Source organism: Carcharhinus amblyrhynchos, chromosome 16 (assembly GCF_965287045.1).
Source record: "Carcharhinus amblyrhynchos chromosome 16, sCarAmb.v2.hapA, whole genome shotgun sequence".
Taxonomy (NCBI): Eukaryota; Metazoa; Chordata; class Chondrichthyes; order Carcharhiniformes; family Carcharhinidae; genus Carcharhinus; species Carcharhinus amblyrhynchos.
Window position 1 is genome coordinate 1,004,378 of NC_137339.1, and position 14,601 is coordinate 1,018,978.

A 14,601-nucleotide genomic window follows, 5' to 3' on the forward strand; every position below is an offset into this window, starting at 1 on the left:
GGCATCTTTCAGCGTCTGGGGGTGACTGTTGCAATCCTCCTCATCTGAGCAAATTCTGTATATACGGAGGGCTTGTCCATAGGGGATGGCTTCTTCAACATGTTTAGGGTGGAAGCTGGAGAAATGGAGCATTGTGAGATTATCCATGGGCTTGCGGTACAGTGAGGTGCTGAGGTGACCGTCCTTAATGGAGATGTGCGTGTTCGAGATTGCAGCCGATTCCAGAGACTAGTCCATGGTGAGTCTGATGGTGGGATGGAACTTGTTGATGTCATCATATAGTTGTTTCAGTGATTGTTCACTGAGTCCAAAGGAAGAAAATGTCATCAATGTATCTAGTGTATACATTGGTTGAAGGTCCTGTGCGGTGAAGAGATCTTGTTCGAACGAGGCGGATGTGTTCTGTTCCTATCGGAGAACACTTCAGCAGTCACGGGCATTCAACCTCTGATCTTCAGGTAAATGTTTTCCAAGGTGGCCTTCATGACACACGACAATGTAGAGTCGCTGAGCAGAAATTGATAGCCAAGTTCCACACACATAGGGACAGCCTTAACTGGGATCTTGGGTTCATGTCACACTATCTGTATCCCCCACACTTGCACATCCCACTAACTGTCCTGGCTGGAAACAATACACACCTCCTTTAACCTGTGCTTAACCCTCTCTCCACTCACATTGTCTGCACCTTTTAAGACTTGATTACCTGTAAAGACAGCCATTATCTTGTAAATTGAGTTTGAATATATATAGAAGGTTTGAGCTGAAAGGAATGCATCATACCCTATCCTGGGGGTCAGGGACAGCGGACATGCAGTTTCAGGGACCACCGGAGAGGTTGGCAGGTTGCCAGTCATGCTGGGATTGGCTTTCTAATAGGCTAACAGTCTCAGTGACTGTGGCAAAAACACAAAGGCTTTGATGTGGTCAGAGAGCATTTAAAAGCTTTTGGAATTTGGTATACACTGTGCTATCCTGTTCTGTTAATAAGGATCTGCCTTTGAATTTGGAAAGCTATATGAAACTCAGAGGGAAATAGGGACTGTTATATGAGAAGAATGTATTGCTAATGGCCCATTGACTTTGTCACTATGGTTATATAGTCTTTGCTGAACCGTCTGATTATTCCTTTATTGATGGTTATTTTGATTGCTATCATAACCCAGATCCCTGTTCTGAAAATCTCTCCTAGCAGCAAGCTAGGGGGTTGGCCTCAGCCTGTGTGGAGGTGGGTAATTTGGACGTGTGGAGAATTTTGCAACCCAAGGTTAGAGTTCACTTTTTTCCAGCTCCTCATGTATGTCACAGCAGAATTGATTTTTTTTGTGCCAGAGATGATGCTGCAGTCATTTGCCTCTTGTGCTGTGGGTGGTATTGTTATCTCTGAGCATGCTCCAGTCTGTTTAGGATTCTTCTCAAGAGGCCTACACTCAGCCCAGGCCCTGGGGACTTGATGCATCTTTACTTAAAGACTATAATTTCATCTCCAACATCAAGACCGAATTTGATGCTTTTTATTAGTTCTTTTCTGATGTGAGCACCTGTATTCTGTGGGAGATCTGCAAGGCCTTTGCTATTGGTTCAAACATCTCATTCTCAGCTTCAAAGAGAGGTAGATCGATGGAGCAGCAGTGTGAGCTGGACGATTGGCTAGCTGAACTGGAGAGGGGGTCCAGTAGAATTTCTTGTCATGTGAGGCTGAAGGGAATTGGTACAGTTAGGGTGACACTGGACTCTGATCAGATGTAGAGGGGAGTTTGAGGTTTGCTAAGCAAAAGTTGTATGCGTTTGGGAATAAAGAGAGGAAACATTGGGCTTTTCTTACCAGGAAGAGATTGAATTCTAGGACAATAGGTTTGGTGGTGGAATCTAAGGGAACTACATTAGAGTAGAAGATATTAACCAGGCTTTTGACAGCTTTTGTGTCAATTTGTATTAATCAAAACAAGCCAAGGGCATCCTGGTACCTGTGGAGCATTTCTTCTCTCCCTCTGTCACAGAGGATCTGAGAACAGCTTTGAATGCTCCAACCTCTGAGGAGGAAGGTGGTCTCTGTTATAAAGGAGTTTCAGCTGGTGAGGCACCTGGGCCTGATGAGTTTGGGTATGAATTCTACAAGGAATTCAAAGACTTGCTATTATACCCATTAATTTTATGTAAGGTGGCTCAGAGGTTCGTGTTGCTGCACCAACACGACCTGGGTTAAATTCTGGCTTTGGGGACCATGTGGTGTTTGCATGTTCTCCCCATGTCTGCATGGGTTTCCTCCCACAGTCCAAAGATGTGTAGGTTTGGTGAATTGGCCATAGAAACGTAGGATATCTACAGCACAATACAGGCCCTTCAGCCCACAAAGTTGTGCCGAACATGTTCCTACCTTAGAGATTACTAGGCTTACCTATAACCCTCTATCTTACTAAGTTCCATGTACTTATCTAAAAGTCTCTATAAAAGACCCTATCGAATCTGCCTCCACCACCATTGCTGGCAGCCCATTCCATGCACCCACCACCCTGTGAGTGAAAAACTTACCCCTGACATCTCCTTTGTACCTACTCCCCAGCACCTTAAACCTGTGTCCTCTTGTGGCAACCATTTCAGCCCTGGGAAAAAGCCTCAGACTATCCACTCGATCAATACCTCTCAACATCTTATACATCTCTATCAGGTCACCTCTCATCCTTCGTCTCTCCAAGGAGAAAAGGCATGCTCCCCAATCCAGGCAACATCCTTGTAAATCTCCTTTGCGCCCTTTCTATGGCTTCCACATCCCTCCTGTAATGAAGCAACCAGAGCTGAGCACGGTACTCCAAGTGGGGTCTGACCAGGGTCTTATACAGCTGCAACATTATCTCTTGACTCCTAAACTCAGTTCCTGGATTGATGAAGGCCAGTACACCATACGCCGCCTTATCCACAGCTTCAACCTGCGCAGCTGCTATGAGCGTCCTATGAACTCGGACCCCAAGTTCCTTCTGATCTTCCATGATGCCAAGAGTCCTACCATTAGTATTATATTCTGCCATCCTATTTGACCTGCCAAAATGAACCACTTCACACTTATCTGGGTTGAACGCCATCTGCCACTTCTCTGCCCAGTCTTGCATCCTATCAATGTCTCGCTGCAACTTCTGACATCCCTCCACGCTATCCACAACGCCTCCAACCTTTGTGCCATCGGCAAACTTACCAACCCATCCCTCCACTTCCTCATCCAGGCCATTTATAGAAATCACAGAGCAAGGGTCCCAGAACAGATCCCTGGGGCACTCCACTGGTGACCAACCTCCACGCAGAAAAAGACCCATCCGCAACCACTCCCTGTCTTCTGTGGGCAAGCCAGTCCTGGAACCACAAAACAATGTCCCCTTGGATCCCATGATCCCTCACTTTCTCAATAAGCCTCGCATGGGGCACCTTGTCAAACGTCTTGCTGAAGTCCACATAAACCACATCTACTGCTCTTCCTTCATCAATGTGTTACGTCACATCCTCAAAAAATTCAATCAAGCTCGTAAGGCATGATCTGCCTTTGACAAAGCCATGTTGGCTATTCTTAATCATATTATACCTTTCCAAATGTTCATAAATCCTGCCTCTCAGGATCTTCTCCATCAACTTACCAACCACTGAGGTTAGACTCACTGGTCTATAATTTCTAGGGCTATCTCTACTCTCTTTCTTGAATAAAGGAAGAACATCCGCAATCCTACAATCCTCTGGAACCTCTCCCGTCTGCCAGGGCCTTCTCATGACCCCTTCTGACTCTCCTAATTTCCTTCTTAAGTTTCTTCCTATTAGCCGTATACTCTTCTAGATCTCTAACATCACCCAGCTCCCTGAACCTTTTGTAAGCTTTTCTTCTTGACTAGATTTATTACAGCCTTTGTACACCGTGGTTCCTGTAACCTACCATAACTTCCCTGTCTCATTGGAACGTTGCTATGGAGAACGCCAGACAAATATTCCCTGAAAGTTTGCCATATTTCTTCTGTACATTTCCCTGAGAAAACCTCTTTCCAATTTAAGCCTCCGATTTCCTGCCTGATAGCTTCATTACTCCCCTTACTCCAATTAAACACTTTTCTAACTTGTCTGATCTTATCTCTTTCCAATGCCATTGTAAAGCAAATAGAATTATGATCACTATCTCCAAAATGCTCTGAGAGATCTGACACCTGTCCAGGTTCATTTCCCAATACCAAATCAAGTACAGCCTCTCCTCTTGTAGGCTTATCCACATAATGTGTCGAGAAACCCTCCTAAACACACCTAACAAACTCCTCCCCATCTAAACCCCTTACTCTAGAGAGATTTCAATCCATGCTAAATGTACGGAGTTACAAGGAAAAGGTTAAGGAAGGGAGAGCCTGGGTGGGATGCTCTGAGACTCAGTGAATAGCCTCTTTCTGCACTGTCGAGATTCTATAATTGTTCATCTGATGTACGTCTGCTACTACAATCACTGCAGGAGGCAAATATTTCCTTAATACTGAGCAGTGTACTTCTTACAGACCCATTTCTTCATTAAATGTCAATTTGAAAGTGTTGTCTAAGGGTCTGGCAGTGTGCCTGGAGAAAGCCCTGTGATTATTGAGGGTTATCAAACTGGATTTATTAGAGTTGGAACTCCTGCAATAATTTTAGGAGATTGCTGGATATGATCCAGATCTTCCAAGAGTGTGGTTTAGGTGAGTTAGTGATCTGCCTGGATGCTGAAAGGGCCTTTGGTAAGAATGGAATAATTCTGTTGCCCTCAAACTCAGGTCAATTGATGCTGTGAACAAAGATACTCGCACTCTCAAATTATTGTACAACATATCTCTTTAATTGCACCCTACTAGGCTATCTAAAACTCTACTATAAAACCGTGGCACACCAGACATCCATTTTGTTCTCCACAAAGTATTTAACTTCTGACTTTGTTACACACAACTCAAAAGGTATTAAAATTTTCAAGCTCACGATTTGGATTTGGTGATATTACCCATAGTGAGGCAAAGTGATCAGGTTCTCTGTCAACGGGCTTTGTTCAAATGTCTCCCAAGTCCCACCATCGGGGTCTTGCTGCTGCTTCTGCAGTGTTCGATTCTGGGTTGCCGCTGCCAGTATCTCCCAATCTCTCTTAAATCTTCAATAAAAATATCTTTCTAGATAAAGCCTGAAGGCCTCAGACTGGCGGGCAGTGACATGCGACGTCTCCAGGTGTTCTGTATGGAGTCTTTACTTGCCCCTGATTGGATAAATGACTTGGATTTATAATGGCTGAATATCCTATTTAAGCTCGGGGGTACTGTGCTGTTACAGAATTGCAGATGGGACTGGCATTAGTGAGTGGGTGGAATAAAATGTGAGGATGTGTACTGCTTGTAAGAACAGGCATGTGAGATCAGTGTTAACAGAAATAGTGAGACAGTTATGTAAGGGCCAGTTCTAGCAGTCAGTAAAGCGTCCATTGAAGGGAGAAAAATGATTAAGCTGCAGAGCCTGGCTGCTTCACACAGTATAGACTTTAACAGGAAGAATTGGGTTCTGCATGGTTTGATCTTTACAGCGCCGTGTTCAATTTGAAACAGTTATAAGAACATAAGAACATAAGAAATAGGAGCAGGAGTAGGCCATCTAGCCCTTCGAGCCTGCCCCGCCATTCAATAAGATCATGGCTGATCTGTTGTGGCTCAGTTCCACTTTCCCGCCCTCTCCCCATAACCCTTAATCCCCTCTCTTATCAAAAACCCATCAACCCGCTTCTTAAAAATATTTAGCGAGGCAGCCTCCACCACTTCAACGGGCAGAGAATTCCAGAGATTCACCACCCTTTGAGTGAAGAAGTTCCTCCTCAACTCCGTTCTAAACCGCCTCCCCTTTATCTTGAGGCTGTGCCCCCTAGTCCTACTGTCTTTTTTGTATGTAGCAGTCTTTAGAATGTTCTGACATTCGCCAGGGGGTTACCTGGGATAAAGGGGCTGGGCTATTATGCAAAAATCTACAAACCTGGATGTAAAGTAACTGGCAGTGTTGGTATTGGAGTCCACAAGCACTCTTTCACAGAGCTGAGAATGTAGAGCGCCTTACCAAAAGTCACAGGGGCAAAACCATGATGGTGTTTAACAGCAAATGATGGTATTGAGAAAAGACAGGAAATTGGGATTGGAAATAAAGCTTCATTGGCTAATAGGAACAGCCTGGATGGGCTGAATGGCTGGGTCTTCCCATGTTTCAAGAGCTTATCAGGGATGGAAGTGGACTGTGAAAGCAGGGATTGGTGTTTAACATCCACTCTGCTCTGATGGATGCTCCCACAACCCGTCACAAAAATGTTTTTGTGGTTAATGAGGAAGAGGATAGCTGCCATATCCCAGCCTGCATATGCTTGTTAATGCTGTGGTGTATTGCTTTGAGGCAGTACCTGTGCACTGATACGCTCTTACAGCTTGGGTTTTCTCTTTCTAACCTGCTCAGAGGTTATGTATTTTCTCACAGATTCCAAATATTACAGATTTCTCTTTGGAAGCAGTCCTTTCTGCTGATTTCGAATCGATGTTACCACTGAAGCCCATCCATCAGTTCCGTGGTGACGAATAGACCAACTACATTAGTCAATGCCACATTTATTATGCAGAAATATACAATTTCTTTACTGGTGTTTTGCAGTTGTGTTCTGCTGTTTAGTCATGTAGAAATAATCAGTAAACTTAATGAGAAGGATTTCTCCCCCTCTCTCTCCCTGTCCCCAATACATACATTGTCACAGCACCAGGGACCCAGGTTCAATTTCTGTCTTGAGTCACTATCTGTATGGAGTCCGCATGTTCTCCCCATGTCTGTGTGGGTTTCCTCCAGGTGCTCTGGTTTCCCCCACCCACTGTCCAAAGATGTGAGGATTGACTGTGCTAAATTACTCGTTAGTGCCAGGGGGACTAGCTGAGGAAAACGTGGGGTTATGGAGATAGGGGCCACAGTAGGATTGCGGTCAGTACAGACTTGATGGGCCAAACGGCCTCCTGCACCGTAGTGATCCTATAATCAGGTCATGCATCACTGACATAACAGACCAACTGCACCAGGCACATCACAACGGGGAGGGGTCATTATAACGCATCAAGTTTTTATAGAGTCGTTTTTATTAGTGGTAGGGGATGGGGATATGGCTGAGGTCCTGAATAACTTTTTTGTTTCTGTCTTCACGGAGGAGGACGTGAATAATTTGCCGGGTGTTAGAGATGGAAAGGTGGTAGGACTGGAGGGTCTTAATGACATTACTGTTACTAGAGAGGAGGTGCTCGACAGACTGGAGGGACTGATTGTGGACAAGTTGCCAGGACTGGATGGAATGCATCCGAGGGTTGTGAAAGAAATGGCGGAGGTGATAGTGGATGCCTTGGTGGTTATTTTCCAGACGTCGCTGGATTCCGGGGAAGTGCCGGAAGATTGGAAAGCGGCTAATGTTACGCTGTTGTTTAAGAAGGGTGCCAGGCAAAAGGCAGGGAATTATAGGCTGGCTAGTTTAACGTCTGTTGTAGGTAAAATGTTAGAATCCGTCATCAAGGAGGAAATAGCGAGGCATCTTGAGGGGAATTGCTTGATAGAGCAGACGCAGCACGATTTCGTTAAGGGGAAGTTGTGTCTGACAAATTTACTGGAGTTCTATGAGGATGTGTCTAGGGCGGTGGATAGAGGAGAGCCGGTGGATGTGGTCTTTCTTGATTTTCAGAAGGCGTTTGACAAGGTACCTCACAGGAGGTTATTGCAGAAGGTCAGGGGACATGGAGTTGGGGGTAGGGTGTTAGCGTGGATAGAGGATTGGTTGTCAAATAGGAGGCAGAGAGTGGGGGTCAATGGGTGCTATTCGGATTGGCGGATGGTGACTAGTGGAGTGCCTCAGGGGTCGGTGCTGGGGCCTCAGCTATTTACCATTTATATAGATGATCTGGAGGAGGGAACCGAGTGTAGGGTGTCGAAATTTGCTGATGACACCAAGATTGGTGGAAAGGCAAATTGTGCAGAGGGTGTGGAGAGTCTACAGAAGGATCTAGATAGGCTGGGCGAATGGGCCAGGAAATGGCAAATGGAATTTAATGTTGGCAAGTGTGAGGTGGTCCACTTTGGTAGGAATAATGGTAGGAAGGATTATTACTTACGTGGAGAAAAACTGCAGCAGGTGACGGTGCAGAGGGACCTTGGGGTCCTTGTGCATGAGTCGCAAAAACCCAGCTTGCAGGTGCAGCAGGTGGTCAGGAAGGCGAATGGGATGCTGGCCTTCATAGCGAAGGGGATTGAATATAAAAGTAGGGAGGTCTTGCTGCGGCTGTATAGGGCATTGGTGAGGCCGCAGCTGGAGTACTGTGTGCAGTTTTGGGTGCCGTACTTACGCAAGGATATTTTGGCCTTGGAGGGAGTGCAGAGGAGGTTTACTAGGCTGATGCCAGAGTTGAGGGGGTTGAGCTATGAGGAGAGGCTGAATAAACTAGGCTTGTACTCGTTAGAGTTTAGAAGAATGAGGGGAGATCTCATTGAGACGTATAAGATGATGAATGGGATGGATAGGATAGAGGTGGAGAGACTCTTCCCGCTCAGAAAGGATAGTAGGACTAGGGGGCACAGCCTCAAGATAAAGGGGGGGCGGTTTAGAACGGAGTTGAGGAGGAACTTCTTCACTCAAAGGCTGGTGAATCTCTGGAATTCTCTGCCCGTTGAAGTGGTGGAGGCTACCTCGCTAAATATTTTTAAGACGCGGGTTGATGGGTTTTTGATAAGAGAGGGGATTAAGGGTTATGGGGAGAGGGCGGGAATGTGGAACTGAGCCACGACAGATCAGCCATGATCATATTGAATGGCGGGGCAGGCTCGAAGGGCTAGATGGCCTACTCCTGCTCCTATTTCTTATGTTCTTATGTGACTATGAGAATTTATAATGGAAATCTAAGGTGAAAATCTTTGACTTAAGTTTGATATGGGATTGCAGTTCGCCTTGGTTCAGTTACCATCCCCCTCACATCCTCAAATACTGATTTACCCTGACTGCTCTCTACTAATCATTCTGAAAAATGTTTGGTGGAACTCTAACTGAGTCAGGTTATTGCTGAGCAGGTGCTGCTTGATAACACTATCGATGACCCCTTCCATCACTTTGATCGAGGGCAGACTGAATGGGGCGGTAATTAACTGGGTTGGATTTGTCCTTTTTGTGTACAGGATATTCCTGGGCAATGTTCCCTATTGCTGGGTAAATGCCAGTGTTGTAACTGTAGTGAACATAGAACATTACAGCGCAGAACAGGCCTTTCGGCCCACGATGTTGCGCCGACCAGTTAAAAAACAATGACCCTCTAACCTAAACCAATCCCTTTCCATCCATAAACCTATCCATGGATCTCTTAAACGCCCCCAAACTAGGTGCATTTACAACTGAAGGAGCCTGGCTTAGAGGGTAGCCCATTCAGGAACACAAGCCTTCAGTATTATTGCTGGAATACTGTCAGGGCTCACAGTCTTTGCAGTATCAAGTGCCTTCTGTTGCTTCTAGATATCACGTGGAGTGAATTGAATTGCCTGGAGACTGGTATCTGTGATGCTGGGAACCTTTAGAGCAGACTGATTTGGGCTGAAGATTGTTGCACGTACTTGTGGCTTGTCTTTTGAACTTGCATGCTGGGCTCCCTCATCCCTCATTTCCATCTAACTTTGTGTTGTCAGCAAACTTGGATAATGAGGCAGAAAGCAACGTATGTAAATAGCTGAGGTACCAGCAGCACTACTGTAATTGCACCATGCTAACCTGAAAATGTTCTATCATTACTTACATCCTGTCTGTTCAACAGCCCTGTATCTCTCCTAATGTTTCACCCCAACTTTGAGTCCTTAGTTTGCATCTTTTCCTTCTATATTATTATTGTTATATTTTGCTTATTTGTCACAAATAGGCTACAGTAACACTGCAATGAAGTTGCTGTGAAAATCCCCTAGTTGCCACACTCTGGCACCTGTTTGAATACACTGAGGGAGAGTTTAGCACAGCCAGTGCACCTAACCAGCACATCTTTTGGACTGTGGGAGAAAACTGGAACACCCGGAAGAAACCCATGCAGACACGGGGAGAATGTCTACTTATCCAGTTAACCGTAGCCAGCTTCCCCTTCTTACCCATGTAACTAGTTCAAATAATGTGTTAATCAACCTACTGACCAAACTGTCTACAGCCACCCTCTGTCTGATGCAGATTGAGGATCAGAAAGTAGGGTCCCGAACCTGTGTCCTCTATTTGAACAGAGGGGAGTATAATAAGATGAGGGCGGATTTGGCTAATGTAGATTGGGGGCGCAGACTAGCTGGTAGGACGGCTGAGGAACGGTGGATTTTTAAGGAGATCTTTTTCGGTGCTGAACAGAAATATATTCCGATGGTAAAGAAGGATATTCCGATGTAAGAGAAGAGATAACCAGCCGTGGTTATCGAAGGAAATAAAGGAGAGTATTAAATTAAAAGCTGATGCGTTCAGAGCGGCTAAAAATAGTGGGCAATTAGAAGATTGGGAAAGATTTAAAAAAACAACAAAGAATGACTAAGAAAGCGATAAAGGAAAGATAGTGTATGAAGCTAAACTGGCTCTAAATATAAAAAATGATAGTACAAGTTTTTACAAATATGTAAAGAAGATACTGGCTGGAATGAATGTTGGACCCTTGGAGGACGAGAGGGGGGATTTAGCGGTGGGTAACGAGGAAATGGCTGAGGCTTTAAGTCAGTTTTTTGTGTCGGTCTCACGGAGGAGGACACAAATAGCTTACCAAATATTAAAGATAGAAGGATGGTAGGAGATGAGGTCCTTAATGCAATTACTGTCACTAGAGAGGTAGTGTTTGATAGACTAATGGGACTGAAGGCAGACAAGTTCCCGGGACCGGATGGAATGCATCCCAGAGTACTGAAAGGAATGGCAGATGCCTTAGTAATTATTTATCAAAATTCGCTGGACTCCAGGGAAGTGCCGGAAGATTGGAAAATGGCTAATGTTACGCTGCTGTTTAAAAAAGGTAGGAGACAAAAGGCAGGGAATTATAGGCCGGTTAGTTTAACGTCCATAGTTGGAAAAATGCTAGAATCCGTCATCAAAGAAGAAGTAGCGAGATACCTAGAAAAGAACGGTTTGATCAAGCAGATGCAGCACGGATTCGTTAAGCGGAAGTTGTGTTTAACAAATTTATTGGATTTCTATGAGGATGTGACTAGTGCAGTAGACAGAGGGGAACCGGTCGATGTGGTGTTTTTAGATTTCCAGAAGGTGTTTGATAATGTGCCTCACAAAAGGTTGCTGCAAAAGGTTAGGGTGCACAGAGTTGGGGGTAAGGTGTTAGTGTGGATTGAAGATTGGTTGTCTAATAGGAAGCAGAGAGTTGGAATCAATGGGTGCTTTTCTGGTTGGCAGTTGGTGACTAGTGGAGGGATCCACTAGGGCTCGGTGCTGGGGCCTCAACTGTTTACCATTTACATAGATGATCTGGAGGAGGGGGTTGTGTGTAGGGTAACAAAATTTGCTGATGACACAAAGATGAGTGGAAACGCGAATTGCTTGGAGGGTGCGGAAAGTCCGCAGAGAGATATGGGTAGGCTGAGTGAGTGGGTGAGGACCTGGCAGATGGAGTATAATGTTAGCAAACGTGAGGTTATCCACTTTGGTAGAAATAATAGTAGGAGGGATTATTATTTAAAGGCGAAAAGCTGCAGCGTGTGACAGTGCAGAGGGACCTGGGGGTCCTTGTGCACGAATTGCAAAAACCCAGTCTGCAGGTGCAGCAGGTGATCAAGAAGGCGAATGGAATGTTGGCCTTTATAGCGAGGGGGATAGAATATAAAAGCAGGGAGGTCTTGCTGCAACTGTACAGGGTACTGGTGAGGCCACAGCTAGAGTACTGTGTGCAGTTTTGGTCACTGCATTTGCGGAAGGATATATTGGCCTTGGAGGGAGTGCAGAGGAGGTTCACCAGGCTGATACCGGAGATGAGAGGGTTAGCCTATGAGGAGAGATTGAATAGACTGGGTCTGTACTCGTTGGAGTTTAGAAGGCTGAGGGGGTATCTTATAGAGACATATAAGATAATGAAGGGGCGAGATAGGGTAGAGGTAGAGAGATTCTTCCTGCTTAGAAAGGATAGCAGAACTACAGGGCATAGCCTCAAAATAAGGCGGGGGGGGAGCAGTTTAGATCAGAGTTGAGGAGGAACTTCTTCACTCAAAGGGTGGTGAATCTCTGGAATTCTCTGCCCATTGAAGTGGTGGAGGCTACCTCGCTGAATATATTTAAGTCACGGGTAGATAGGTTTCTGATAGGGGAATTAAGGGTGATGGGGAGAAAGCGGGAAAGTGGAACTGATCCACTTCAGATCAGCCATGATCTCATTGAATGGCAGGGCAGGCTTGAAGGGCTAGACGGCCTACTCCTGCTCCTATTTCTTATGTTCTGTCTCCTGTCATCAAGCCAATTTTGTATCTAATTGGCTACCTCACCTGAATCCAGAGAGATTTAACCTTATGCAACAACCTATCATGTGGTACCTTGTCAAAGGCCTCGCTAAAGTCCACTGCACTGCCCACATCTACCTTCTTGGTTACCCCTTCAAAAAACTCAATCAAATTTGTGAGACATGGTTTTCCACTCACAAAGCCATGCTGACTGTCCCTAATCAGTCCTTGTGTCTCTAAATGCCTGTAGATCCTGTCTCTCAAAATACCTTCCAACAACTTACCCATCACAGATGTCAGGCTCACCGGCCTGTAGTTCCCAGGCTTTTCCCTGCAGCCCTTTTTAAACAAAGGCACAACATTTGCCACACTCCAATCTTCAGGCACCTCACCCATGGCTGTTGATAATTCAAATATCTTGGCTAGGGGGACCCGCAATTTCCTCCCTAGCCTCCCACAATGTCCTGGGATGTACCTCATCAGGTTTCTCAAACTGGAGGCCTGTGACCAGCGGTGTGCCTCAGGGATCAGTGCTGGGTCCGCTGTTATTTGTCATTTATATTAATGATTTGGATGAGAATTTATGGGGCATGGTTAGTTTTGCAGAAAATGGATAACTTGTGATGCATCAAACTGCAAAGATGGATCTTGCTAAATTTTGCTTTTAATGGAATTTTTGAATTTAGACAAAAACTTGACAGTTAATTGCTCCAGTTAACAGTTAACTGCAGACCCTTACTTGTTGACTTCAGCTCAGCCTTCAACACCATTATTCCTACAAAACCCATCTCTGAACTCTGTGGTCTGGGCCTGGGCTCCTCCCTCTGCGACTGGATTGTAGACTTTCTAACCCACAGATCGCCATCAGTAAGGATAGGCAACAACACCTCCCCTACAATCAACACCAGTGCCCCACAAGCCTGTGTTCTCAGTCCCCTACTATATTACTTACATACCTATGTCTGTGTGACTAAATTCTCCTCCAATTCAATTTTCAAGTTTGCTGACGATGACACCACTGTAGTGGGTCGGACTTCAAACAATGATGAGATGGAGTACAAGAATGAGATGGAGAAGCTGTCAACAAAATGAAGGAGATTGTCATTGACTTTAGGAGGCGTAGAGGAGTACGTGCCCCTGTCTACATCAGTTGTGGATGAAGTGGAAATGGTCGAGAGTTTCAAGTTTTTAGGTGTCCAGATAACCAACAACCTGTCCTGGTCCCTCCACATGGATGTTATGGTTAAAGTCCACCAACGCCTCTGCTTTCTTGGCATGTCCACTATGTCTCTCTCCAACTTCCACAGATGCGCCATAGAAAGCATTCCTTATGGTTGTAATCACAGATTGGTATGGCTCGTTGGAGTTTAGAAGGCCGGGGGGGGGGATCTTGTAGAGACATATAAGATAATGAAGGGGATGGATAGGGTAGTGGTAGAGAGATTCTTCCTGCTTAGAAAGGACAGCAGGACTAGAGGGCACCGCCTCAAAATAAGGTGGGGGGGCAGTTTAGATCGGAGTTGAGGAGGAACTTCTTCACTCAAAGGGTGGTGAATCTCTGGAATTCTCTGCCCATTTGAAGTGGTGGAGGCTACCTCGCTGAATATATTTAAGTCACGGGTAGATAGGTTTCTGATAGATAAGGGAATTAAGGGTTATGGAGAGAAAGCGGGAAAGTGGAACTGATCCACTTCAGATTAGCCATGATCTTATTGAATGGCGGGGCAGGCTCGAGGGGCTAGATGGCCTACTCCTGCTCCTATTTCTTATGTTCTAATGTCCTGCTCTGCTCAAGACCACAAACTACAAAAGGTCGTGCTTGAAGTCCAGTCCATCACACAAACCAGCCTCCCATTCATTGACTCAGTCTACGCTTCCCGTTGCCTCGGCAAAGCAGCCAGCATAATTAAGGACCCCATGCACCTCGGACATTCTCTCTTTCACCATTTTTCGCCAGAAATGATTCACAAAAGCCTGAGATTGCGTACCAGCCAACTCCAGAACAGCTTCTTCCATGCTGCCATCAGACTTTCGAATGGACCTACTCCATATTAAACTGATCTTTCTCTACACCCTAGCTATGATTGTAACACTACATTCTGCACCCTCTTCTTTCCTTCTCTATGAACAGTATGCTTTGTA

General features: G+C 45.4%; 1 protein-coding gene across 1 annotated transcript in view; it reads left to right on the top strand.

Moving 5' to 3' along the window:
- The window catches only part of eif6 (eukaryotic translation initiation factor 6), a 79,076-nt gene that overhangs the window by 13,238 nt on the left and 51,237 nt on the right, over window positions 1-14,601 (top strand). The window lies entirely within an intron of this gene.